Source organism: Lissotriton vulgaris, chromosome 1_1 (genome assembly GCF_964263255.1).
Source record: "Lissotriton vulgaris chromosome 1_1, aLisVul1.2, whole genome shotgun sequence".
NCBI lineage: Eukaryota > Metazoa > Chordata > Amphibia > Caudata > Salamandridae > Lissotriton > Lissotriton vulgaris.
Window position 1 is genome coordinate 124,290,541 of NC_141685.1, and position 27,691 is coordinate 124,318,231.

Consider the following 27,691-nt stretch of genomic DNA (forward strand, 5'->3'; position numbering starts at 1 on the left):
GGCAGGGGACACCAGAGGGCAGTGGGGGCTTCGAGGTGAGTCCAGGGGGAAGGAGACGCCAGAGGACAGTGGGGGCTTCAAGATGAGTCCAGGGGGGAGGGGACACCAGAGGGCAGTGGGGGCTTCAAGGTGAGTACCGGGAGGAGGGGACACCAGAGGGCAGTGGGGGCTTCGAGGTGAGTCCAGGGGGAGGGGACACCAGAGGGCAGTGTGGCTTCGAGGTGAGTCCAGGGGGAGGGGGGACACCAGAGGGTAGGGGGGCTTCGAGGTGAGTCCAGGGGGAGGGGACACCAGAGGGCAGTGTGGCTTCGAGGTGAGTCCAGGGGGAGGGGGGACACCAGAGGGTAGGGGGGCTTCGAGGTGAGTCCAGGGGGGAGGGGACACCAGAGGGCAGTGGGGCTTCAAGGTGAGTCCAGGGGGGAGGGGACACCAGAGGGCAGTGGGGGCTTCGAGGTGAGTTCAGGGGGGAGGGGGAGGGGACACCAGAGGACAGTGGGGGCTTCGGGGTGAGTCCAGGGGGGAGGGGGCACCAGAGGGCAGTGGGGGCTTCGAGGTGAATCCAGGGGGGAGGGGACACCAGAGGGCAGTGGGGGCTTCGAGGTGAGTCCAGGGGGTAGGTGACACCAGTGGGGACTTCGAGGTGAGTCCAGGGGGAGGAGACACCAGAGGGCAGTGGGGGCTTCGAGGTGAGTCCAGGGGGGAGGGGACACCAGAGGGCAGTGGGGGCTTCGAGGTGAGTCCAGGGGGGAGGGGACACCAGAGGGCAGTGGGGGCTTCGAGTTGAGTCCAGGGGGGGGAGACACCAGAGGGCAGTGGGGGCTTCGAGGTGAGTCCAGGGGGAGGAGACACCAGAGGGCAGTGGGGGCTTCGAGGTGAGTCCAGTGGGGAGGGGACACCAGAGGGCAGTTGGGGTTTTGAGGTGAGTCCAGGGGACAGGGGACACCAGAGGGCAGTGGGGGCTTCGAGGTAAATCCAAGGGGGAGGGGACACCAGAGGGCATGTTGGACTTGGCCCGCAGGGCAGGTTCACCCCTAGACTTTTTGGCCTTATTTGTGACCCTGTGCTAGTGATTTTTGGGTCTCTGCGCACTTTCCCCTGAGTCCCAGAGTGAAAGTCCGTGCGTGAAGTATGGCTGGCCTGCCCTCCCATAGGAATGCATGGGGAATGTGGGTGTCCCTGGTAGTTCCTGATGCGTGGGGAGTGCAGGCTCGAGTTTGGTATGCCTGAACTCGTGAGAGTGAATGCTGCAAGATGGTGTCTGCGGCATGTGTGTGTCTAGTTGGGAAGTGCTACTTCTGGACATTGAGATATGTGTGCAGTGAGGGTGCTGGAGCGTGATTGGCTGGAGCTGGCTGGCATGCCAGGCTCCAGGAAGTCTGGATGGGTCTGCCCGGTGGTGAGTGGGAGATTAGCATGAGTGATGTGTGGGAGGAGTGTACCTGTGTCCTGGATGGGCTGGGTTTTCCCCACACAATGCTGGCTCCGCCCCCCTGTGGTGTGTCTAATGACCCTAGCCTCCCCAGTGAAAGGAATGGGTGGTTGGGCCATCAAGAGTGCTCCAAAACCAGCTGCGACTGGTTTTCCCCCCACCCTGCACATTGTAACAAAGGATTTGTTGGTATAAGAAGGGGCTGTGTCCCCACTGAAAATGTTCTTCTTTTGGAATCCTGCCAGAGGGGGCTTTTGCTGCTGCTGGGACCAGAAGGACCGCCACTTGGGGAGTCTCCCTGCCTGGAGACCCAGTGTGCTGGCTCTGGCCCAGCCTTGCCCCCCTGCCTGCCTCCAGCCCTGCTGGAGCCCTGTCCTGTCCTCCAGTGCTGGGGAGCACTGAGGACGCCTGCCTACAGCCTGAGAGCGCTGCTCTCTGCCCTTCAGCGCTAGGAGCGCTGAGATCGCCTACCTAGCGCTTGGAAACGCTGGATTTTACCCCCAGCTCCTGGGAGTGCTTTGTGCTGCTGTTTTAGCGCTTACGAGCGCTCATCTGTGCCTGCAGCGCTGGGGAGCGCTGTGGTCTGCAGAGGCCGGTGCCCACCCGGCCTCCGATCGCCCCGTGTGGTGGTTGGACGGCGCGGGTGCCACCCCGCTCATTGCCGCTTTATTTTGCCCGGTTTTTGATTGATCTACGAGGGAGCCCACTCCTCGGATCATCTGGGAGCCCGCCTGCCTGCCTAAAGCGAGCCGCCGCGCTGCCCGCGGCGACCCGGAAGTGAAGGGATCGTCGACCAATCACCGCGCGGCCCGGGAGAGTTAACCCGGAAGTCCCGCCTCCCTCGCCGAGCCGAGAGAGAGCCTGCCGAGGCTCCCCGAGAGGTGAGGAGAGCCCCGGGACCAGCGGGAGAGACCCGCCGCCGCTGGAGAGCCCAGCGCGAGATCGGTGAGTGCCTGCCTGCAGAGGAGGGGGGGGGAGCGTCGGGACACATTGCCGGTGTCCGCCCCGCCCCCTCTCTGTAGCGCGACCTCGCGCCTGGGTGTTTTTGGAGCCTGAGGGCTCCGGGGGCATTTCTTCCTTTCACGAGCCCAGAGAGGCTCTGAGCGCCCCACAATCACGTCGAGTCCCCAGAGGGGGGACTCCCAAGGAGAAGCGCCCGTGTGTTTCGAGCCTGAGGGCTCAGGGGGCATCTCCACGTTCTGGAGCCACGAGGTGCCCCGGGGGCACCAGTTGATTTAGAGCCCAGCGAGGCTCTTAGCCAGCATTATTGCTTTGGGTCCCCAGAGAGGGGGACCCCACAGCCCAGCGAGGCTGCACCCTTTTGTTGCTGGAGCCCTGAGAGGCTCAGCAGCCCCCCTTACTGGTAAGAGAGGCTCACCAGTGCCACAGTGGTGGTTCTTTGAGTCCAGAGAGGCTCCAACTTTGTGTTAACTTTACCTGCTCCAGTTGTCCAGCACTTAGTGGACAACTGCCACATTTAGGCCCTGACATTGGGACACCGGGACAGTCACAGGTGGTGACTTGTGAGTATGGGGTAATGGTTATTGATTCTGCACCTCTGAATGTATTGCTTATGCGTCATGTGCCTTTACACCTCTGAATGTTGATACATCATGTGTTTTATCCTTACACCCCTATAGGTATTATGTCATGTAGGTGGTTGTTTTCTCCCTAGTACAGGTGGTGCTAGAGAGGTCCTGTTGCCAGTGATTACTGGTTGTATGCTCTACTGTTATATTTTTGTGCTACAGTAATTATTTCTAAAAGTGCTGATACCCTTGACAGTGGTCCAAGTGGCCCTGTCCTGTACAAATATCCCTTGTAAATTCCGCCCGTGCCTGATTGGCACAGTGTAATAAGATGTGTGTTTTATCTGATGTATATTTTTATAATACAAAGGCTATTTTTACATAACCTGGTGTGGAGTGTTTCTTTGTGGTGGGCCTTGGGTGTTGTTGCTGGGGTGCGTGCGCAAATACTTAACTTGCATCGCCTCCAAGTTTAGCCTTGACTGCTCGCGCCACGTTACCTAGAGGGCGAGTGGGGGTTGCCTTGGTGTGTGACTCCCTTGCCCTGACACTTAGAACTGGCGATCCCTGACTGACCTCGACGCGAGTCTTGGTCGGCCAGGGTCCCGGGTCTAACATTGGCGGCAAGCGGTGAGGATAAGGATTTGTGTTTGCGTGGTACCACAGTGGCAACTGGCCACTACAAAGCTCTGCATTTTAGATGACCACATTTTTGGGGATTATTGTGTTTTGGTGAAATTCCATTATTTTCTTCTCCTGAGGTATCATTGTGCAATTGTGTCCAGTACATTTGTTCCCCTGCCCCGCGCCCAGAGTTTGGTACCTGTGTCACGTGTGGTCAGGTTGAGGAACCAGGGGTGGTAGAAACTGCCTTACCAATCCGAGGGGGGGGGTTGTGTGTGAATGAAGGGTGTGTGGCACTAGGCAAGTGGGTGTGAGTTCTCTGGGAGAGGGAGCTTACTGAACCTTAGTGAATTGTGTACTCCTGTGTTAGCTCAGACCCCTAGGTTCCCTGTGTAATCTTTTCACCAGAACGTCTGCCAGAATGGAGCTTGTTTTTGATTTCAATGATCTAGCCACATACGGTGTGTGGGAGCTGAGAAAGTTCTGTGAAGAGAGAGGCATAGGGGCGGATCAGTCAGGCTGGTATGCACTTAGGAGATGCATGGTCAAATGGCAAGAGGATCAATGGGATCTTGAGCGCAGTGAGGAAAGGGCCCGGGCCTCACACCAGGAGGGTGGTGGGTCTGTGGGGAGCCCTGAAGATTCAGAAGAGGAGGAAGAAAATGATAGCACAGGGATGCCAGCAGATAGTGAGGACCCCATAGATAGGGAGTCCCTTGCTGGGTCCAGTGTCAGATGTAGCACCCCATCCCTTTCCCTGTCCCCAGAGGAGTGGATGGATAGGAGAGAAGAGAGGGAGCACCAGCTGGCCATGGAGAAGCTCAGGTTAGAGTATGCCTGGAGGATGGCGCAGCTGGGTGTGAATGAGCGGATGGCAGAGGCTGAGAGGGCCTTGGCCAGGGAGAAGATAGCCCTAGAGAGTAGGTTATCCCCTGCCCGCAGTCTGAATTTTCTGGATCCCCCAGGGAGGGTGGAGTCCAGTGGTGGCAGCTTTTTAAGTGTTGGTATTGACAGTCCCACTCCCAGTTCCCAGAGTATGGTTCCTGTTTCTCCAGAGGAGGAGTTAAGGTTGAAATTCAGGGGCAGTAGGAGGCTGCCTCACCAGTCTTGGGTAGACTTTGAGGAGGGCTGTTGTGAAGCCCTGTGCGATTGGGTACGGGAGCCCACAAAATGTGATTGGGACATATTGTTCGATGTGTTTCTCCGAGAGCAGATGCTCAGTTGTTGTCCCCCAGGGTTGCGACAACACCTGATGGGGTGTGGATTGTCTGAACCATGGGAGCTTGCACTGGAAGCAGACCGCTGGGAGAGGGCCAGAGGTGCTGTACAGTCATTAGAGAGTGAGTCCAACAGCAGTGGTACAGGGAGCTTCCAGCCCAGCGTGGTGGAAGAGGCTCAGTGTAGCCCAGCTAGGTCCCAGTATAGTGAGAAGGGTGAAGGGGCTGACTGCCTGGCTCAGTGGAGCAGGAGTCAGGGGGTGGCTGAGAGCACCCCGAGGCCCGAAGCCCTGTCTCAGAACTTGGGTGGTTTCTTGAGGGAACACCAGGTTGGGGATCTAGGCTGTCCTGTTAGTACACTTGAGGAGGATCTCCTAGTGTCTAGGGAACCTGGAGTGTCTGTAACCAGAACTCCAGGGGTTCCAGTGTCCGGCAGTGTCGCTCCAGTTGGGAGGGCACAGAAGTCCGAAGCGAGGAGTGATTGGGGGACGAGTGTCCCAGTGGATGCACCAGTGGACCAGAGACTAGCCAGTTGGGCTAGGTCTTGGGTGGACCCGGGTGGCGCCACTTCTGGTCTGGGGGATCTTTGCGCCCTGTCAGGTGGACAGGAGGCGGGAGATCTGCGCCAGACAGACCGTCACACGACACATGGGTCATGTGTCAGCCTCAGGGGGATTGCGTGTGAGTCCCCAGAAGTCCTGGAGTGCCAGGCAATTATTCCACCAAAGGTTTTAGACCGGAGGTTGGGAGGCCAGGTGCAGGTTCGGCCTGACCTTAAGGGTAGGACGACTGTAAGCAGTGTCCTGACCGGTTCTTCCAGAGGAACTTCTCCAGTTGGGAGAGGGCAGACCTCTGGAAGGGGGTGCAGAGGGTGGGAAAGCCCACCTCTGACCCCGGTGCAACCTGAGGGGTTAAACCCTAGGTTGGAATGGCGTTCGGGGTGTCCCCCTCGCAGGAGGAGGAGGAACCCTGGAAGAAGAGGTAAGGGGAGGAAAGCCTTCTCTGAGACTCCTGGTCCGCCTGAGGTTGTAGACCAAAGGCTGGTGAACCCGTGGCAGTCTAGTCCTGTCTTGCAGACAGGGAGAGTGGAGAATGGACACTATGTGCCAGGGGTTACGACCCCCCGCTCTGCGAATTGGCAAGGACCGGTGGCACCTGGGTGGCCCAGGGCCTGGTCCGGGCCGCGGACAGCTGAGGAGTACCAGTGGGGTAGCCCAGTTGGTCCTTACCGTAGCTTTAGAAGGAACCCTAGGGGTTCACCGTGGCATAGAACAGGAGAGTGTCCCGGCAGTGGCGGGCCTGCGTCCGTGTTCTATCGCCCCAAGCAGGGAAGTACATCACGGTGGTGATTGTTCTCCCCTGCGTTTTGGCTGGAAGGGGGTTGTGTTGGACTTGGCCCGCAGGGCAGGTTCACCCCTAGACTTTTTGGCCTTATTTGTGACCCTGTGCTAGTGATTTTTGGGTCTCTGCGCACTTTCCCCTGAGTCCCAGAGTGAAAGTCCGTGCGTGAAGTATGGCTGGCCTGCCCTCCCATAGGAATGCATGGGGAATGTGGGTGTCCCTGGTAGTTCCTGATGCGTGGGGAGTGCAGGCTCGAGTTTGGTATGCCTGAACTCGTGAGAGTGAATGCTGCAAGATGGTGTCTGCGGCATGTGTGTGTCTAGTTGGGAAGTGCTACTTCTGGACATTGAGATATGTGTGCAGTGAGGGTGCTGGAGCGTGATTGGCTGGAGCTGGCTGGCATGCCAGGCTCCAGGAAGTCTGGATGGGTCTGCCCGGTGGTGAGTGGGAGATTAGCATGAGTGATGTGTGGGAGGAGTGTACCTGTGTCCTGGATGGGCTGGGTTTTCCCCACACAATGCTGGCTCCGCCCCCCTGTGGTGTGTCTAATGACCCTAGCCTCCCCAGTTAAAGGAATGGGTGGTTGGGCCATCAAGAGTGCTCCAAAACCAGCTGCGACTGGTTTTCCCCCCACCCTGCACATTGTAACAAAGGATTTGTTGGTATAAGAAGGGGCTGTGTCCCCACTGAAAATGTTCTTCTTTTGGAATCCTGCCAGAGGGGGCTTTTGCTGCTGCTGGGGCCAGAAGGACCGCCACTTGGGGAGTCTCCCTGCCTGGAGACCCAGTGTGCTGGCTCTGGCCCAGCCTTGCCCCCCTGCCTGCCTCCAGCCCTGCTGGAGCCCTGTCCTGTCCTCCAGTGCTGGGGAGCACTGAGGACGCCTGCCTACAGCCTGAGAGCGCTGCTCTCTGCCCTTCAGCGCTAGGAGCGCTGAGATCGCCTACCTAGCGCTTGGAAACGCTGGATTTTACCCCCAGCGCCTGGGAGTGCTTTGTGCTGCTGTTTTAGCGCTTACGAGCGCTCATCTGTGCCTGCAGCGCTGGGGAGCGCTGTGGTCTGCAGAGGCCGGTGCCCACCCGGCCTCCGATCGCCCCGTGTGGTGGTTGGACGGCGCGGGTGCCACCCCGCTCATTGCCGCTTTATTTTGCCCGGTTTTTGATTGATCTACGAGGGAGCCCACTCCTCGGATCATCTGGGAGCCCGCCTGCCTGCCTAAAGCGAGCCGCCGCGCTGCCCGCGGCGACCCGGAAGTGAAGGGATCGTCGACCAATCACCGCGCGGCCCGGGAGAGTTAACCCGGAAGTCCCGCCTCCCTCGCCGAGAGAGAGCCTGCCGAGGCTCCCCGAGAGGTGAGGAGAGCCCCGGGACCAGCGGGAGAGACCCGCCGCCGCTGGAGAGCCCAGCGCGAGATCGGTGAGTGCCTGCCTGCAGAGGAGGGGGGGGGAGCGTCGGGACACATTGCCGGTGTCCGCCCCGCCCCCTCTCTGTAGCGCGACCTCGCGCCTGGGTGTTTTTGGAGCCTGAGGGCTCCGGGGGCATTTCTTCCTTTCACGAGCCCAGAGAGGCTCTGAGCGCCCCACAATCACGTCGAGTCCCCAGAGGGGGGACTCCCAAGGAGAAGCGCCCGTGTGTTTCGAGCCTGAGGGCTCAGGGGGCATCTCCACGTTCTGGAGCCACGAGGTGCCCCGGGGGCACCAGTTGATTTAGAGCCCAGCGAGGCTCTTAGCCAGCATTATTGCTTTGGGTCCCCAGAGAGGGGGACCCCACAGCCCAGCGAGGCTGCACCCTTTTGTTGCTGGAGCCCTGAGAGGCTCAGCAGCCCCCCTTACTGGTAAGAGAGGCTCACCAGTGCCACAGTGGTGGTTCTTTGAGTCCAGAGAGGCTCCAACTTTGTGTTAACTTTACCTGCTCCAGTTGTCCAGCACTTAGTGGACAACTGCCACATTTAGGCCCTGACATTGGGACACCGGGACAGTCACAGGTGGTGACTTGTGAGTATGGGGTAATGGTTATTGATTCTGCACCTCTGAATGTATTGCTTATGCGTCATGTGCCTTTACACCTCTGAATGTTGATACATCATGTGTTTTATCCTTACACCCCTATAGGTATTATGTCATGTAGGTGGTTGTTTTCTCCCTAGTACAGGTGGTGCTAGAGAGGTCCTGTTGCCAGTGATTACTGGTTGTATGCTCTACTGTTATATTTTTGTGCTACAGTAATTATTTCTAAAAGTGCTGATACCCTTGACAGTGGTCCAAGTGGCCCTGTCCTGTACAAATATCCCTTGTAAATTCCGCCCGTGCCTGATTGGCACAGTGTAATAAGATGTGTGTTTTATCTGATGTATATTTTTATAATACAAAGGCTATTTTTACATAACCTGGTGTGGAGTGTTTCTTTGTGGTGGGCCTTGGGTGTTGTTGCTGGGGTGCGTGCGCAAATACTTAACTTACATCGCCTCCAAGTTTAGCCTTGACTGCTCGCGCCACGTTACCTAGAGGGCGAGTGGGGGTTGCCTTGGTGTGTGACTCCCTTGCCCTGACACTTAGAACTGGCGATCCCTGACTGACCTCGACGCGAGTCTTGGTCGGCCAGGGTCCCGGGTCTAACAGGGCAGTGGAGGCTTCGAGGTGAGTCCAGGGGGAGGGGACACAAGAGGGCAATGGGGGCTTCGAGGTGAGCCCAGGGGGAGGGGACTCCAGAGGGCAGTGGGGGCTTCGAGGTGAGTCCAGGGGGAGGGGACACCAGAGGGCAATGGGGGCTTCGAGGTGAGTCTAGGGGGGAGGGGACACCAGAGGTCAGTGGGGGCTTCGAGGTGAGTCCAGGGGGGAGGGGACACCAGAAGGCAGTGGGGGCTTCGAGGTGAGTCCAGGGGGGAGGGGACACCAGAGGTCAGTGGGGGCTTCGAGGTGAGTCCAGGGGGGAGGGGACACCAGAGGGCAGTGGGGCTCTGAGGTGAGCCCAGGGGGGAGGGGACACCAGAGGGCAGTAAGCGCTTCGAGGTGAGTCCAAGGGGGAGGGAACACCAGAGGGCAGTGGGGCTTCGAGGTGAGTCCAGGCGGGAGGGGACACCAGAGGGCAGTGGGGGCTTTGAGGTGAGTCCAGCGGGGAGGGGGAGGGGACACCAGAGGGCAGTGGGGGCTTCGAGGTGAGTCCAGGGGGGAGGGGGAGGGGACACCAGAGGGCAGTGGGGGCTTCGGGGTCAGTCCAGGGGGGAGGGGGCACCAGAGGGCAGTGGGGGCTTCGAGGTGAATCCAGGGGGGAGGGGACACCAGAGGGCAGTGAGGGCTTCGAGGTGAGTCCAGGGGGAGGGGGGAGGGGACACCAGAGGGCAGTGGGGGCTTCGAGGTGAGTCCAGGGGGAGGAGACACCAGAGGGCAGTGGGGGCTTCGAGGTGAGTCCAGGGGGAGGAGACACCAGAGGGCAGTGGGGGCTTCGAGGTGAGTCAGGGGGGAAGGGGAGGGGACACCAGAGGGCAGTGGGGGCTTTAAGGTGAGTCCAGGGGGGAGGGGACACCAGAGGGCAGTGGGGCTTCGAGGTGAGTCCAGGGGGGAGGGGACACCAGAGGGCAGTGGGGGCTTCGAGGTGAGCCCAGGGGGGAGGGGACACCAGAGGGCAGTGGAGGCTTCGAGGTGAGTCCAGGGGGGGAGGGGACACCAGAGGGCAGTGGAGGCCTCGAGGTGAGTCCCGGGGGGAGGGGAGGGGGCACCAGAGGGCAGTGGGGGCTTCGAGGTGAGTCCAGGAGGGAGAGGACACCAGAGGGCAGTGGGGGCTTCGAGGTGAGTCCAGGGGGGAGGGGACACCAGAGGGCAGTGGGGGCTTCGAGGTGAGTCCAGGGGGGAGGGGACACCAGAGGGCAGTGGGGGCTTCGAGGTGAGTCCAGGGGGGAGGGGGAGGGGACACCAGAGGGCAGTGGGGGCTTCGAGTCCAGGGGGGAGGGGGAGGGGACACCAGAGGGCAGTGGGGGCTTCGAGGTGAGTCCAGGGGGGAGGGGAGGGGACACCAGAAGGCAGTGGGGGCTTTGAGGTGAGTCCAGGGGGGAGGGGACACCAGAGGGCAGAAGGGGCTTCGAGGTGAGTCCAGGGGGGAGGGGACACCAGAGGGCAGTGGGGGCTTTGAGGTGAGTCCAGGGGGGAGGGGACACCGGAGGGAAGTTGGGGCTTCGAGGTGAGTCTAGGGGGGAGGGGACACCGGAGGGCAGTGGGGGCTTCGAGGTGAGCCCAGGGGGGAGGGGACACCAGAGGGCAGTGGGGGCTTTGAGGTGAGTCCAGGCGGAGGAGACAACTGAGGGCAGTGGGGGCTTCGAGGTGAGTCCAGGAAGGAGGGGACACCAGAGGGCAGTGGGGCTTCGAGGTGAGTCCAGGGGGGGGGGACACCAGAGGGCAGTGGGGCTTTGAGGTGAGTCCAGGGGGGAGGGGACACCAGAGGGGAGTGGGGGCTTCGAGGTGAGTCCAGGGGGAGGGGACACCAGAGGGCAGTGGGGGCTTTGAGGTGAGTCCAGGGGGGAGGGTCGAGGGGACACCAGAGGGCAGTGGGGGCCTCGAGGCGAGTCCAGGGGGGAGGGGACACCAGAGGGCAGTGGGGGCTTCGAGGTGAGTCCAGAGGGCAGGGGACACCAGAGGGCAGTGGGGGCTTCGAGGTGAGTCCAGGGGGAAGGAGACACCAGAGGACAGTGGGGGCTTCAAGATGAGTCCAGGGGGGAGGGGACACCAGAGGGCAGTGGGGGCTTCAAGGTGAGTACCGGGAGGAGGGGACACCAGAGGGCAGTGGGGGCTTTGAGGTGAGTCCAGGGGGAGGGGACACCAGAGGGCAGTGGGGGCTTCAAGGTGAGTCCAGGGGGGAGGGGACACCAGAGGGCAGTGGGGGCCTCGAGGTGAGTCCCGGGGGGAGGGGAGACCAGAGGGCAGTGGGGGCTTCGAGGTGAGTCCAGGGGGAGGGGACACCAGAGGGCAGTGGGGCTTCGAGGTGAGTCCAGGGGGAGGGGGGACACCAGAGGGTAGGGGGGCTTCGAGGTGAGCCCAGGGGGGAGGGGACACCAGAGGGCAGTGGGGGCTTTGAGGTGAGTCCAGGCGGAGGAGACAACTGAGGGCAGTGGGGGCTTCGAGGTGAGTCCAGGAAGGAGGGGACACCAGAGGGCAGTGGGGGCTTCGAGGTGAGTCCAGGGGGAGGGGACACCAGAGGGCAGTGGGGGCTTTGAGGTGAGTCCAGGGGGGAGGGTCGAGGGGACACCAGAGGGCAGTGGGGGCCTCGAGGCGAGTCCAGGGGGGAGGGGACACCGGAGGGCAGTGGGGCTTTGAGGTGAGTCCAGGGGGGAGGGGACACCAGAGGGCAGTGGGGGCTTCGAGGTGAGTCCAGGGGGAGGGGACACCAGAGGGCAGTGGGGGCTTTGAGGTGAGTCCAGGGGGGAGGGTCGAGGGGACACCAGAGGGCAGTGGGGGCCTCGAGGCGAGTCCAGGGGGGAGGGGACACCAGAGGGCAGTGGGGGCTTCGAGGTGAGTCCAGAGGGCAGGGGACACCAGAGGGCAGTGGGGGCTTCGAGGTGAGTCCAGGGGGGAAGGAGACACCAGAGGACAGTGGGGGCTTCAAGATGAGTCCAGGGGGGAGGGGACACCAGAGGGCAGTGGGGGCTTCAAGGTGAGTACCGGGAGGAGGGGACACCAGAGGGCAGTGGGGGCTTTGAGGTGAGCCCAGGGGGAGTGGACACCAGAGGGCAGTGGGGGCTTCAAGGTGAATCCAGGGGGGAGGGGACACCAGAGGGCAGTGGGGGCCTCGAGGTGAGTCCCGGGGGGAGGGGACACCAGAGGGCAGTGGGGGCTTCGAGGTGAGTCCAGGGGGAGGGGACACCAGAGGGCAGTGGGGCTTCGAGGTGAGTCCAGGGGGAGGGGGGACACCAGAGGGTAGGGGGGCTTCGAGGTGAGTCCAGGGGGGAGGGGACACCAGAGGGCAGTGGGGCTTCAAGGTGAGTCCAGGGGGGAGGGGACACCAGAGGGCAGTGGGGGCTTCGAGGTGAGTTCAGGGGGGAGGGGGAGGGGACACCAGAGGGCAGTGGGGGCTTCAAGGTGAGTACCGGGAGGAGGGGACACCAGAGGGCAGTGGGGGCTTTGAGGTGAGCCCAGGGGGAGGGGACACCAGAGGGCAGTGGGGGCTTCAAGGTGAATCCAGGGGGGAGGGGACACCAGAGGGCAGTGGGGGCCTCGAGGTGAGTCCCGGGGGGAGGGGACACCAGAGGGCAGTGGGGGCTTCGAGGTGAGTCCAGGGGGAGGGGACACCAGAGGGCAGTGGGGCTTCGAGGTGAGTCCAGGGGGAGGGGGGACACCAGAGGGTAGGGGGGCTTCGAGGTGAGTCCAGGGGGGAGGGGACACCAGAGCGCAGTAGGGGCTTCGAGGTGAGTCCAGGGGGGAGGGGACACCAGAGGGCAGTGGGGGCTTTGAGGTGAGTCCAGGGGGGAGGGGACACCGGAGGGAAGTTGGGGCTTCGAGGTGAGTCTAGGGGGGAGGGGACACCGGAGGGCAGTGGGGGCTTCGAGGTGAGCCCAGGGGGGAGGGGACACCAGAGGGCAGTGGGGGCTTTGAGGTGAGTCCAGGCGGAGGAGACAACTGAGGGCAGTGGGGGCTTCGGAGGTGAGTCCAGGAAGGAGGGGACACCAGAGGGCAGTGGGGCTTCGAGGTGAGACCAGGGGGGGGGGACACCAGAGGGCAGTGGGGCTTTGAGGTGAGTCCAGGGGGGAGGGGACACCAGAGGGCAGTGGGGGCTTCGAGGTGAGTCCAGGGGGAGGGGACACCAGAGGGCAGTGGGGGCTTTGAGGTGAGTCCATGGGGGAGGGTCGAGGGGACACCAGAGGGCAGTGGGGGCCTCGAGGCGAGTCCAGGGGGGAGGGGACACCAGAGGGCAGTGGGGGCTTCGAGGTGAGTCCAGAGGGCAGGGGACACCAGAGGGCAGTGGGGGCTTCGAGGTGAGTCCAGGGGGAAGGAGACGCCAGAGGACAGTGGGGGCTTCAAGATGAGTCCAGGGGGGAGGGGACACCAGAGGGCAGTGGGGGCTTCAAGGTGAGTACCGGGAGGATGAGCGAGGGAGAACAGAAGCCCTCTGGGGGTGTGGTCACGAGTCACAACCGACAAACCACCCTGCTGTGGTCATGAGCCGTGTGCACGTATCATCGACGCAACACTTCACTGAGGAATAAGGAACAATGATATGAGATGACAAAAGATCACATTTAAAGTGGCATTTTATTTGTTAAGTCTTAAGTACATCAGAAAATGCATTTATTAATTGATCAGCCTGAGCAATGAAATGTTTGAAAGTCTGACTTTAATCTGTCAGGGTTAAAACAAAACGCAAGTTCACATTCAGAATACATTCAAAGAAACCATAGCGCCTACAAAGGTGCTTTTCTGAAGAGTATTACCCATGCAAGTTTTAACATTCCAAAGAGATCCAAGGTGCGAAAAGGACTGAGATCTTTTAAAAGGCACAATAGAAATTAGTTAGGGAAAGCAGAACACTCTATAAAGTCTAGTGCCTTGAAGCACCTTAACCATGAAGACTATCCCAGCAGGGCCTAGTAGTTTAAGGGAACCTAAAAATGCAAGGAATTGGGTGTGAATGGAAAATACAGAGCAAGGACAGAGATTTAAAAAGACAAAAGTATTATCTGGCTTAGGAAGTCTACCACCTGAGAGAGAGGATTTGAAGTCCCAAGTCAGACAATCGGCTAGCCGGAGAGCTTGCATGCAAAGGTCGCATCAGCAGAGCTCTGATTTCAGATTTGACAGTTGGGCCTGTTATACCCAAAATTGAGGAACTAGGGTTCTATGATGACGCTGACCCACGCCCTTTCAGTCCAGGTGGTTTACACCGGAAGGAAATGTTTTCAGTACATCATGTTCCGTACATTTTTAGGACAGAACGTCTTGTACCTTTGAAAGAGAACATTTTGTACTTTTGAAAGAGAACATTTTGTACTTTTGAAAGAGAACATTTTGTACTTTTGAAAGAGAACATTTTGTACTTTTGAAAGAGAACATTTCCGGAACCTCTTTCTAAACACAATGGTTACATGTTGTACATTACTAAAAAAGGACATTTTTCTGTCACGCACATTTCTACATATTTGAAAGTGTGAATTCCCCTGATAGATGCTGTTTATTGCTAGAAATTGCTGCTTATACTTGTGCAAGCTATGTTTCAAAATATAACGTTAGCAAGGGTTTCAGGAAGCTGTACCAACGGGCACCCTGTGTGTGTGTGTTCGTCTTGAAGCTGGCAATGAAACTAACTAATCTTTGAAGGCCTAATTTTACCTTGTTCAGTTCAATGCACAGAAACGTGTGTTTTTAAGCCTTAAGCATAGTGGGCCCTGGGGCCTTTATTTACTAATGAGGAAAGCTAGTTATTTTGGCATGTTTTCAGATTTCTATCACGCAGGGCCATGTAGGGCCTTCAGGCTACCAGGGTCGATAAAAAGGCCCCTCTATCATCTCCCTGCTCTTGTTCATTCAATGAACATTCTTTTAACTTATTATCTCTGCGACCCTTCATCCAGTTTCTGTATCCAGGGCATGTCATTAACATAATACTTAAAGCTACCTTGTTGTTGATCTATTTCGTTGGCTTTGTCTTCATTTGGCCTAATGAGTATTTTCGCATACTCTGCATCTTGCTCATTAAGCAGGCGTTCATATTGGGCTTCTGTTGGACTCTTACTCAGACAGTCTACCTGGGAGAAGTGGAGGAGCTGTTTGTATTCCATAGTGGGTGCTAGGTGCTGCTAACTCGCTCATCTCCATTCGTATTCCAGTCCCATCCCAATGAACACGACCTTTGTCCTCATACCCAGCTACCTGTAAATACCTATGCTAGTGTAGTTTGTCCCCACTATCTTGGTGCTAACTTTCTTTTCCTACAATGGCACTCATCTGCGGGATGCAACACAAAAAGAAACAGCAAAAAATAAAAACTTTTTAGAACTGCCACAAAGGTATCCAGTCAAAGTTCAACAAATCTGTGGCTCTCTACTATGGCATCTCCTCCAGCAATCCATTTCTTTTCTATCTTGTTCAAGTTGTTGATGGCATTGGTCAGTTGAGCCATGTTCTTCGTTGTTAGTAATGTACAGCTCACTCCTTATCCAAAGGCATACTCTCCTCTTGGTATTTCGAAGCCAGAGTCCTTCAGCCTTAGTCTGGAGCATCACAATGATGGTAAAGGGAAAAGAACTGGACTCTGCTCAACCGGCAAACCTCCTTTGGTGGGACTTTGAACACTGTCCACCCTTAGAACTGAGCACACTGCTCTTGTCCGTGGAGCCAGATAACAGAGCCAGAGATGGGCATCGATGTGGGAGATATTTGCTGGTGGAACCATCATGGAGACTTGGTGCAATGTTCTCTTGAGCTCAGGCTGCTTCTTCGTTAGGGCTGTTGGAGATAGAGCCATTCTCTGCAGGCCCAGAAAAAGTCGATTCGGTCAGAGATGCCATATTTATTGTCTGAAAAAACTGCTGTTTTCAATTTGAGTGTCGCCCCACAGGTAACATGCCATTCTAGAAAAGAGAGAAGAGGTGTCTTTTAGTTTGAAATCAGTTCATGCTTTTGGACATTTTTATTTTATACACCCTAAGTGGACAACCTGTCTATCTTATTTTATAATCCTAGTCTACCCTATGTTGCCCTAAGAGCGCTTCTTTATACCTTAACTGACCTCGGGCACTGAATTTTGCCATGGGCGTAACTTTTTGCGAATAACAACAGCGCCGTTCTAATCTGTTATGGGCAATGTAGGGTGTGGCGGATGGAGCAATGATAGTCTAACAGATGCCCTGCTATCATAAACCTATTGATGCTGCAAAAAACTACACAATGGGCCATACCATGAACAGTCATCTAAAAAAGCCTTGTGCTTTCACTTCTATTCTGCATGTGTCAGTGATGACCTCATGCATCATTGAGGTGGAGGAGTTGTCCCTCCCTGTTCTATGTATAAACACTTTAGAGACAGTGGCCTCAATAATCTGACATTAGTTTGTGTATCCTGCAGGAGGTGTTCTACAGTCTGTGGTCGTATCTTCCTAGGTGAGAAAAGCTATCTGTTCTCCCTGCATGGGGAGTGTATGAGTCATGTAACAGTGCGTTAGTCTTCTGTCTACCTATTGTTGTCATCTGACTGTATCTCATACTCTGCAGAGAATCGTGAGCAGGATGCTGTCTAGCTGCTTGGGCACTATTTCTTATTATTGCATTATTACTTCCATCAGAGGAGGGCGATGAGGACACATGTTGCAAATACACTTATTCTGGGGTGCTAACTGTGCTGGTAGAGGGGGTGTTGCACCTTTCTGCATGCTTGCAAGGGCTATTTACTCCATGTGCTAACAGATATATTGGAAGTGACTTTGTTGCTATTGGCAACTTCAAAGATATGAGCAATACAAGTCTTCCTATTAACACAATTTAAACAAAACCAATTCAATCTATCTAATTCCACTTCTGCCAGTATTGCAAAATATTATAATACAAAATACATAACTTTAGATAAGACACTTCTGTGCGGCAGGTGTTGTGGCTACGTCTGAATCCATAAACAACCAAGCTGTCACCGCCTTCTTCCTTTTGGACAGTCAAATGGAAACAAGTTAATCTTCTCTGATTTGTAGAGTTGACCCTGAAGTCTGTTCTGTTATTTCTTTCCTCTTGGCAATGGGGACAGCTGCTGGTTAGTAGTCTATTATTTCCAAAAGTCTTTGGGCCAAGATCTGTGTTCCATTATTCATATGTCGAAGCCCAGAACTGATGTGGCCCCACTTCCTGGAAACCTGACTTTGAAAGAAACTTCGCAGTGCATGTTAGTGTATACAAACTTTTGTTATTTTTAATATTTTTCATTATTTCAGAAGATTTTTCACTTGTGTTGATGCATAAATAATAATTTTGTGAAACCTTGGAACATTCATTACTTGAAAAAAAGAAAATACACTAAACACCTAAAACATGATACTGTCATAATTCCAGGGTATTTAAACTTTTAAAGCAGGTAAAAAATATGTAATATTTTGTTAGCCTTTTGTCTTTCTCAATGCACAATCAGTATTTTAGTCCCTGGCTCATGTACTGCTTAAAAGCATTTTAGCACAGTCGCCGTACAGTATCTCCTGCAATTTTGAAGAACCTAGAAAAAAATTATTAATATACCTACATATTACTTCTGTTATGCACATATATATATATTTGTATATATACATATGTATATGTTTCTCATTTTGTGTGATCCTGCGATCATCGACGTTCCAACTGCCTCGTTACAGACCACAGGAAATGTATTTCCTGCCTGGCTCAATGCCCAGAATCTGTGGCTGGTTCCTTCCAACGGCAGAGAAAGCCTGTTAACTCTTTTGTCACCTTGTAACATCTAAAAACATGTGCTTTTTAATTGTAGGCTATGCTGACCAGAATATTTAACATCACATTAAACACAGGCTCATGTTCTCTGTATGTCGTGCACGCTGAGTAAACACCGTATAATCCATTCCATCATTTTATCCCCCTATTCTCTCACTATTTCTGTGCATAAGAAATTGTGGGAGATTCCGACATCTACGTTGCTCTAAGTCTAGTGGCATCATTCAACTTGAACACAAGCCAAAATTTCACAAACCCTATTTTGTAATGGCGAACATCAACTGTCAGTGCCCTGTTGTCACACCCTCCCCGATCTGTTCCTGCATTCAGGCCATTGCTTGCCTACTTAAACTGGGACTGAATTCGGATGCTGGTAAGAATAAATTATTTTGTACTTAGTACCTGGGTGCTGCAGCATTTTTTCCTCTTTTTGGGGCATCATTTTGTGTATAGGTGTCTATTGTTGCTGTTGCATGGGAACGTGCATTCACAGGAACTATTGTTGGACTTGGGCCACATTCATAGGGGCCATAGGGGCTTAGTCCTTGTTGTGCTGGACTCATAAGTTGCTGGCTTTGGTCTTGAAGCCTATTGCGGCACTGTCTTTGCATGTGACCTATTCTGTGGCAATAATAACAAGTGCGCTGTGTTGGCTGTGACTGGAGCCTCAGTTGTACCATTCCATTTACTCTTCCCTGTATACCTGATTTTCTGGAGGCATTCTTTCTGTTATTTATATAATAATTTTGTTGGTCATTTCTGCAGGCATGCTGTGCTGCTATGTATGGTACTGGGGGCTGTGGCCGTATGTACTGATCAGCTGGCTGTCGTTGGGCCTGAACGTATTGTGCATATTGTTGTGGCTGGGTCGCTACGTATAATATGGCAGGCTGTAATGGGGCCTGGATGTATTGCATGGTGAGCTGTTGTAGCAGCGCAGGCGGTATATTGACTGCCGTCATTTGACTGACAGGTGCAGCTATCATGATAACTTATTAGTTTAGAATGACTATTTAAAAGTTCAATAGTAAACAGTCAGAAATCCCTAAATGCGGAAATTTTAACCGTGCACAAATTTACAACTTTAAAGCACATACAAATGCAATGAAAGGGTGAACTGTCATGGTCCTGTGGCACTAAACCAAGGCGGCTTTTATTTGAGGGGGTGCTTTGCAAATTTATGACATAAATAGATGTGCACGTTATAGAGAAAATACCTCATTTATATGGTAGAAGAACTGTTTTCAACATTACACTGGGCATCTGGCAAAGTCTTGGCATTTACATGCACATTTCTAGAGTGCAAATCAGACTCATTCAAAATGCAAAGAATAATATCTTAAATCAATGGAACTACTTAAAAATGTAACCTACAATGAAAAACACACTACATGCTCATGTCAACCACCACTGCTTTGTGATTGCAACAAGCTTCTCCAACCAGTAGCTCTTGAGCTACTGGTAGCTCTCCAGTATGCAGTTCAATTTACGAAATTAAAACCTATTTAGTGCTTTGTTGAATTAATGTATGTATATCAAAATTGAAACGCACATATTTGATATAAAAGATTGGTATATTCTTAACGCGTAATGTTATTTTTGAAGAAACAATTTTTGAATTTCCAATATTTGTAAAGCTTATTTTAGAGTAATAAATCATGCAGCATTGGGAGTCTTATTCCTCATATTATTTCCTTGGTGCTAGGGTCATTGAAGCTTTAGCTGCTATTTATTGCCCACCTAGAAGCATTCCATGTTAAATGACCCCCAAGTTAAATGTATAAATGCAAGATAATCGTTTAATGGGGGCCTTTGGTGTGAACCACACTCTGCCTATGCTCTTCTTTCTTAGTGGCTGTAATTGAGATCTGGTATAGGTCCCTCTCCTATACCCTTAATGACATAGAGGTATATACCGTCTTCTAATTCTTTATCCTGTGCAGGGACGCAACCAGGGTAGTGGAGCTGGCCGCCACAACTGGCATAGGCAATCTTAGACTAAAGTGGGTATTTTGTTCAATAGCTTGATAGAATTATCAGTCTTACTCAACTTTCAATTTTTAAGATAAAATATATAGTGAAAGTCAGTAGGTATTTTATATACAGTAGAACTCAGTATCCTATTTATAGGGACACTAGTATGTATGTTGTTCCCTGTGAGCTAGGAGAAATGCTATTTGCTTGCACGGAGGGTGGGTGTGCCCTTCCTATGTATCTCTACCTTAGACGTTGGGAAAGTTGGGGAATCGATCTAGTGTTCATTTCTCAAACACTGCCTGACGCATCTGCATGTGGATTTTTGTCTTGGTGGTGACGAATGGGTGGACTTACAACAGACTGCGTAGGATCTGATGAATCTGAGTCTTCCTCATCAGTGATGACAATGGAGTTTGAGCCGTCTGAGAGACCGGAATGGATCGAATGAGCGGAGTGAGGCGTGGATAGGGCGTCAGAACTAGACGAGTTGTCAGAGTTGCAGAATAATGTATGTGTGGTGGCACATAGGTCAGTCATGGAAATGATAGAGATGTGAACCTGGGTGTTGGGAGTGAAGATGAACCCCAGAAGTTCCCAAGCAGTGGCTAGTCTCTCTCGGCTCTTGTTATCAAGCTCTGTTAACGTGTTAAAAGTGGTGTTATGGACTGATATAGGGACGTCATGTACCAGATGGATAGAGCAATTTATAGTACGTGGGGTGGTGTTGGACATCACGGATATAGAGGATGTGATGAGGAAGTCAAGGGGCTAGGAGGAATACTTGGATACTCGTCCTCCCTTTTTGGCTATCAGGTGCTTGGCTAATGATAGACAAAAAAGACTGTGGGAGGAGGTGCAACTAGGACTGAGGCGCTACGTCACTGGACGCACAGAGAAGCAACTTCAAAGCACATGTACTTACACAGAGCAAGGCAATGGACAGATGACATGGAACAAAACAAATATCAACCATTACAAAACTTTCAAAGACAAATCAAAAACATATGAAGATGCATCATAAAAAACTGAAAGCGCAGTAAAAAGGACCTAGATATGAAATGTCACTAAACACGGTGGAGCACCATGGTGCGCAAGAATGGGCGAGGAAGGAGGGGGGAATCTGAAATTACCACAAGTGACTTCCTCTTTCTGTACCTTCGTGGAACGAGAGAACAAGGCAGCAACTGACAAAGCCAGTCAGTAAAGCAGACTAAAAGTGGAACTGAACAAAAGATATGGACACCCAAACCTTGCTAAAATAGATCGTAAGGAGAAGAAAGTAAACAATGGAAGGGCGTGAAGGCAGCACTCATGGATGAGAACGTAGCTGCACAAGTGGCAGAGGAAGGGCGCAGGAGAGAAGAATGGGCAACAAGGAAGTGCGAAGAGGAGAACTGAACAGACCAGAACAGAGGAAGAGCACAAAAATGCTATGTAAATAGGCAATAAACCGTTTGGAGAGAAAAAAGTAAATAAAAACATACAATATGCAAAGTAGTAATGTGTGATCAACCTAGAACATGGCACAGAACAAAATGCGATTGCACGTCAAACCATAATGCAACAATGGAGAACTAGGGGAGCCTTCAACTCCGACCCCGGACACAGAGGCTCCGGGGGACACCCTGCACACAGACTTGAACTGGAGAGGGATCATAAACCTGCCCACAGATTTGAACTGTAGAAGGGGAGACTCTAACTCCGACCCCGGACACAGAGGCTCCGGGGGACACCCTGCGCACAGACTTTAACTGTCGAGGGATCAAAAACCTAGAACCATTGACGCTATAATCATTCCCTCCGGACCGGAACCGGCAGGGCAAACAAGAGTGCAAAACAGGAAAACCACCAACCTTGAAGGCACAACTGTTATGAACCAATATGCAGCAGAAAAGCCTATACTGGCCTCTGACAAGAAAGTGACAAATCGTGACCTCACAAAGACAGAGAGAGAGAGGGTTCAAATCGTGACTAGAGATAGTGCTGCAGGGGACAGGTGGCAGCCAGAGACAGTCCAAAAAGAGTCGGTCGCACCCTCAGGCAGCAGAGACCCAGGAGATTCAAGGAAAAACAAAAACCTTGTCTTACCCGTGGTCTCTGCCGCAAAGGAGCGGAGCCCGGACCCCTCAGGGACCTGTCGTGGATGTGCACCGGATCCGCTGCAAACAGTAGGTAGTACGATTTTACGTTGGGCGCCAGCTGAGCGAGGGAGAACAGAAGCCCTCTGGGGGTGTGGTCACGAGTCACAACCGACAAACCACCCTGCTGTGGTCATGAGCCGTGTGCACGTATCATCGACGCAACACTTCACTGAGGAATAAGGAACAATGATATGAGATGACAAAAGATCACATTTAAAGTGGCATTTTATTTGTTAAGTCTTAAGTACATCAGAAAATGCATTTATTAATTGATCAGCCTGAGCAATGAAATGTTTGAAAGTCTGACTTTAATCTGTCAGGGTTAAAACAAAACGCAAGTTCACATTCAGAATACATTCAAAGAAACCATAGCGCCTACAAAGGTGCTTTTCTGAAGAGTATTACCCATGCAAGTTTTAACATTCCAAAGAGATCCAAGGTGCGAAAAGGACTGAGATCTTTTAAAAGGCACAATAGAAATTAGTTAGGGAAAGCAGAACACTCTATAAAGTCTAGTGCCTTGAAGCACCTTAACCATGAAGACTATCCCAGCAGGGCCTAGTAGTTTAAGGGAACCTAAAAATGCAAGGAATTGGGTGTGAATGGAAAATACAGAGCAAGGACAGAGATTTAAAAAGACAAAAGTATTATCTGGCTTAGGAAGTCTACCACCTGAGAGAGAGGATTTGAAGTCCCAAGTCAGACAATCGGCTAGCCGGAGAGCTTGCATGCAAAGGTCGCATCAGCAGAGCTCTGATTTCAGATTTGACAGTTGGGCCTGTTATACCCAAAATTGAGGAACTAGGGTTCTATGATGACGCTGACCCACGCCCTTTCAGTCCAGGTGGTTTACACCGGAAGGAAATGTTTTCAGTACATCATGTTCCGTACATTTTTAGGACAGAACGTCTTGTACCTTTGAAAGAGAACATTTTGTACTTTTGAAAGAGAACATTTTGTACTTTTGAAAGAGAACATTTTGTACTTTTGAAAGAGAACATTTTGTACTTTTGAAAGAGAACATTTCCGGAACCTCTTTCTAAACACAATGGTTACATGTTGTACATTACTAAAAAAGGACATTTTTCTGTCACGCACATTTCTACATATTTGAAAGTGTGAATTCCCCTGATAGATGCTGTTTATTGCTAGAAATTGCTGCTTATACTTGTGCAAGCTATGTTTCAAAATATAACGTTAGCAAGGGTTTCAGGAAGCTGTACCAACGGGCACCCTGTGTGTGTGTGTTCGTCTTGAAGCTGGCAATGAAACTAACTAATCTTTGAAGGCCTAATTTTACCTTGTTCAGTTCAATGCACAGAAACGTGTGTTTTTAAGCCTTAAGCATAGTGGGCCCTGGGGCCTTTATTTACTAATGAGGAAAGCTAGTTATTTTGGCATGTTTTCAGATTTCTATCACGCAGGGCCATGTAGGGCCTTCAGGCTACCAGGGTCGATAAAAAGGCCCCTCTATCAAGGAGGGGACACCAGAGGGCAGTGGGGGCTTCGAGGTGAGTCCAGGGGGAGGGGACACCAGAGGGCAGTGTGGCTTCGAGGTGAGTCCAGGGGGAGGGGGGACACCAGAGGGTAGGGGGGCTTCGAGGTGAGTCCAGGGGGAGGGGACACCAGAGGGCAGTGAGGGCTTCGAGGTGAGTCCAGGGGGAGGGGGGAGGGGACACCAGAGGGCAGTGGGGGCTTCGAGGTGAGTCCAGGGGGAGGAGACACCAGAGGGCAGTGGGGGCTTCGAGGTGAGTCCAGGGGGAGGAGACACCAGAGGGCAGTGGGGGCTTCGAGGTGAGTCAGGGGGGAAGGGGAGGGGACACCAGAGGGCAGTGGGGGCTTTAAGGTGAGTCCAGGGGGGAGGGGACACCAGAGGGCAGTGGGGCTTCGAGGTGAGTCCAGGGGGGAGGGGACACCAGAGGGCAGTGGGGGCTTCGAGGTGAGCCCAGGGGGGAGGGGACACCAGAGGGCAGTGGAGGCTTCGAGGTGAGTCCAGGGGGGGAGGGGACACCAGAGGGCAGTGGAGGCCTCGAGGTGAGTCCCGGGGGGAGGGGAGGGGGCACCAGAGGGCAGTGGGGGCTTCGAGGTGAATCCAGGAGGGAGAGGACACCAGAGGGCAGTGGGGGCTTTGAGGTGAGTCCAGGGGGGAGGGGACACTTGAGGGCAGTGGGGGCTTCGAGGTGAGTCCAGGGGGGAGGGGACACCAGAGGGCAGTGGGGGCTTCGAGGTGAGTCCAGGGGGGAGGGGACACCAGAGGGCAGTGGGGGCTTCGAGGGGAGTCCAGGGGGGAGGGGACACCAAAGGGCAGTGGGGGCTTCGAGTCCAGGGGGGAGGGGGAGGGGACACCAGAGGGCAGTGGGGGCTTCGAGGTGAGTCCAGGGGGGAGGGGAGGGGACACCAGAAGGCAGTGGGGGCTTTGAGGTGAGTCCAGGGGGGAGGGGACACCAGAGGGCAGAAGGGGCTTCGAGGTGAGTCCAGGGGGGAGGGGACACCAGAGGGCAGTGGGGGCTTTGAGGTGAGTCCAGGGGGGAGGGGACACCGGAGGGAAGTTGGGGCTTCGAGGTGAGTCTAGGGGGGAGGGGACACCGGAGGGCAGTGGGGGCTTCGAGGTGAGCCCAGGGGGGAGGGGACACCAGAGGGCAGTGGGGGCTTTGAGGTGAGTCCAGGCGGAGGAGACAACTGAGGGCAGTGGGGGCTTCGAGGTGAGTCCAGGAAGGAGGGGACACCAGAGGGCAGTGGGGCTTCGAGGTGAGTCCGGGGGGGGGGACACCAGAGGGCAGTGGGGCTTTGAGGTGAGTCCAGGGGGGAGGGGACACCAGAGGGGAGTGGGGGCTTCGAGGTGAGTCCAGGGGGAGGGGACACCAGAGGGCAGTGGGGGCTTTGAGGTGAGTCCAGGGGGGAGGGTCGAGGGGACACCAGAGGGCAGTGGGGGCCTCGAGGCGAGTCCATGGGGGAGGGGACACCAGAGGGCAGTGGGGGCTTCGAGGTGAGTCCAGAGGGCAGGGGACACCAGAGGGCAGTGGGGGCTTCGAGGTGAGTCCAGGGGGAAGGAGACACCAGAGGACAGTGGGGGCTTCAAGATGAGTCCAGGGGGGAGGGGACACCAGAGGGCAGTGGGGGCTTCAAGGTGAGTACCGGGAGGAGGGGACACCAGAGGGCAGTGGGGGCTTTGAGGTGAGTCCAGGGGGAGGGGACACCAGAGGGCAGTGGGGGCTTCAAGGTGAGTCCAGGGGGGAGGGGACACCAGAGGGCAGTGGGGGCCTCGAGGTGAGTCCCGGGGGGAGGGGAGACCAGAGGGCAGTGGGGGCTTCGAGGTGAGTCCAGGGGGAGGGGACACCAGAGGGCAGTGGGGCTTCGAGGTGAGTCCAGGGGGAGGGGGGACACCAGAGGGTAGGGGGGCTTCGAGGTGAGCCCAGGGGGGAGGGGACACCAGAGGGCAGTGGGGGCTTTGAGGTGAGTCCAGGCGGAGGAGACAACTGAGGGCAGTGGGGGCTTCGAGGTGAGTCCAGGAAGGAGGGGACACCAGAGGGCAGTGGGGGCTTCGAGGTGAGTCCAGGGGGAGGGGACACCAGAGGGCAGTGGGGGCTTTGAGGTGAGTCCAGGGGGGAGGGTCGAGGGGACACCAGAGGGCAGTGGGGGCCTCGAGGCGAGTCCAGGGGGGAGGGGACACCGGAGGGCAGTGGGGCTTTGAGGTGAGTCCAGGGGGAGGGGACACCAGAGGGCAGTGGGGGCTTTGAGGTGAGTCCAGGGGGGAGGGTCGAGGGGACACCAGAGGGCAGTGGGGGCCTCGAGGCGAGTCCAGGGGGGAGGGGACACCAGAGGGCAGTGGGGGCTTCGAGGTGAGTCCAGAGGGCAGGGGACACCAGAGGGCAGTGGGGGCTTCGAGGTGAGTCCAGGGGGGAAGGAGACACCAGAGGACAGTGGGGGCTTCAAGATGAGTCCAGGGGGGAGGGGACACCAGAGGGCAGTGGGGGCTTCAAGGTGAGTACCGGGAGGAGGGGACACCAGAGGGCAGTGGGGGCTTTGAGGTGAGCCCAGGGGGAGTGGACACCAGAGGGCAGTGGGGGCTTCAAGGTGAATCCAGGGGGGAGGGGACACCAGAGGGCAGTGGGGGCCTCGAGGTGAGTCCCGGGGGGAGGGGACACCAAAGGGCAGTGGGGGCTTCGAGGTGAGTCCAGGGGGAGGGGACACCAGAGGGCAGTGGGGCTTCGAGGTGAGTCCAGGGGGAGGGGGGACACCAGAGGGTAGGGGGGCTTCGAGGTGAGTCCAGGGGGGAGGGGACACCAGAGGGCAGTGGGGCTTCAAGGTGAGTCCAGGGGGGAGGGGACACCAGAGGGCAGTGGGGGCTTCGAGGTGAGTTCAGGGGGGAGGGGGAGGGGACACCAGAGGGCAGTGGGGGCTTCAAGGTGAGTACCGGGAGGAGGGGACACCAGAGGGCAGTGGGGGCTTTGAGGTGAGCCCAGGGGGAGGGGACACCAGAGGGCAGTGGGGGCTTCAAGGTGAATCCAGGGGGGAGGGGACACCAGAGGGCAGTGGGGGCCTCGAGGTGAGTCCCGGGGGGAGGGGACACCAGAGGGCAGTGGGGGCTTCGAGGTGAGTCCAGGGGGAGGGGACACCAGAGGGCAGTGGGGCTTCGAGGTGAGTCCAGGGGAGGGGGGACACCAGAGGGTAGGGGGGCTTCGAGGTGAGTCCAGGGGGGAGGGGACACCAGAGCGCAGTAGGGGCTTCGAGGTGAGTCCAGGGGGGAGGGGACACCAGAGGGCAGTGGGGGCTTTGAGGTGAGTCCAGGGGGGAGGGGACACCGGAGGGAAGTTGGGGCTTCGAGGTGAGTCTAGGGGGGAGGGGACACCGGAGGGCAGTGGGGGCTTCGAGGTGAGCCCAGGGGGGAGGGGACACCAGAGGGCAGTGGGGGCTTTGAGGTGAGTCCAGGCGGAGGAGACAACTGAGGGCAGTGGGGGCTTCGGAGGTGAGTCCAGGAAGGAGGGGACACCAGAGGGCAGTGGGGCTTTGAGGTGAGACCAGGGGGGGGGGGACACCAGAGGGCAGTGGGGCTTTGAGGTGAGTCCAGGGGGGAGGGGACACCAGAGGGCAGTGGGGGCTTCGAGGTGAGTCCAGGGGGAGGGGACACCAGAGGGCAGTGGGGGCTTTGAGGTGAGTCCAGGGGGGAGGGTCGAGGGGACACCAGAGGGCAGTGGGGGCCTCGAGGCGAGTCCAGGGGGGAGGGGACACCAGAGGGCAGTGGGGGCTTCGAGGTGAGTCCAGAGGGCAGGGGACACCAGAGGGCAGTGGGGGCTTCGAGGTGAGTCCAGGGGGAAGGAGACGCCAGAGGACAGTGGGGGCTTCAAGATGAGTCCAGGGGGGAGGGGACACCAGAGGGCAGTGGGGGCTTCAAGGTGAGTACCGGGAGGAGGGGACACCAGAGGGCAGTGGGGGCTTCGAGGTGAGTCCAGGGGGAGGGGACACCAGAGGGCAGTGTGGCTTCGAGGTGAGTCCAGGGGGAGGGGGGACACCAGAGGGTAGGGGGGCTTCGAGGTGAGTCCAGGGGGAGGGGACACCAGAGGGCAGTGTGGCTTCGAGGTGAGTCCAGGGGGAGGGGGGACACCAGAGGGTAGGGGGGCTTCGAGGTGAGTCCAGGGGGGAGGGGACACCAGAGGGCAGTGGGGCTTCAAGGTGAGTCCAGGGGGGAGGGGACACCAGAGGGCAGTGGGGGCTTCGAGGTGAGTTCAGGGGGGAGGGGGAGGGGACACCAGAGGACAGTGGGGGCTTCGGGGTGAGTCCAGGGGGGAGGGGGCACCAGAGGGCAGTGGGGGCTTCGAGGTGAATCCAGGGGGGAGGGGACACCAGAGGGCAGTGGGGGCTTCGAGGTGAGTCCAGGAGGTAGGTGACACCAGTGGGGACTTCGAGGTGAGTCCAGGGGGAGGAGACACCAGAGGGCAGTGGGGGCTTCGAGGTGAGTCCAGGGGGGAGGGGACACCAGAGGGCAGTGGGGGCTTCGAGGTGAGTCCAGGGGGGAGGGAACACCAGAGGGCAGTGG

The 27,691-nt window shown here is 55.8% G+C and overlaps 1 long non-coding RNA gene across 1 annotated transcript; it reads right to left on the reverse strand.

Annotated features, from left to right (window-relative positions):
- Nucleotides 1–13,353: 13,353 nt before the first annotated feature.
- On the reverse strand, nucleotides 13,354–23,127 carry LOC147737737 (uncharacterized). The gene is made up of 2 exons (XR_015300852.1): nucleotides 22,330–23,127; nucleotides 13,354–21,826 (listed from the first exon to the last, which is right to left on the reverse strand). It is a non-coding gene; the product is annotated as an uncharacterized LOC147737737 (long non-coding RNA).
- Between the last annotated feature and the right edge of the window lie 4,564 nt (nucleotides 23,128–27,691).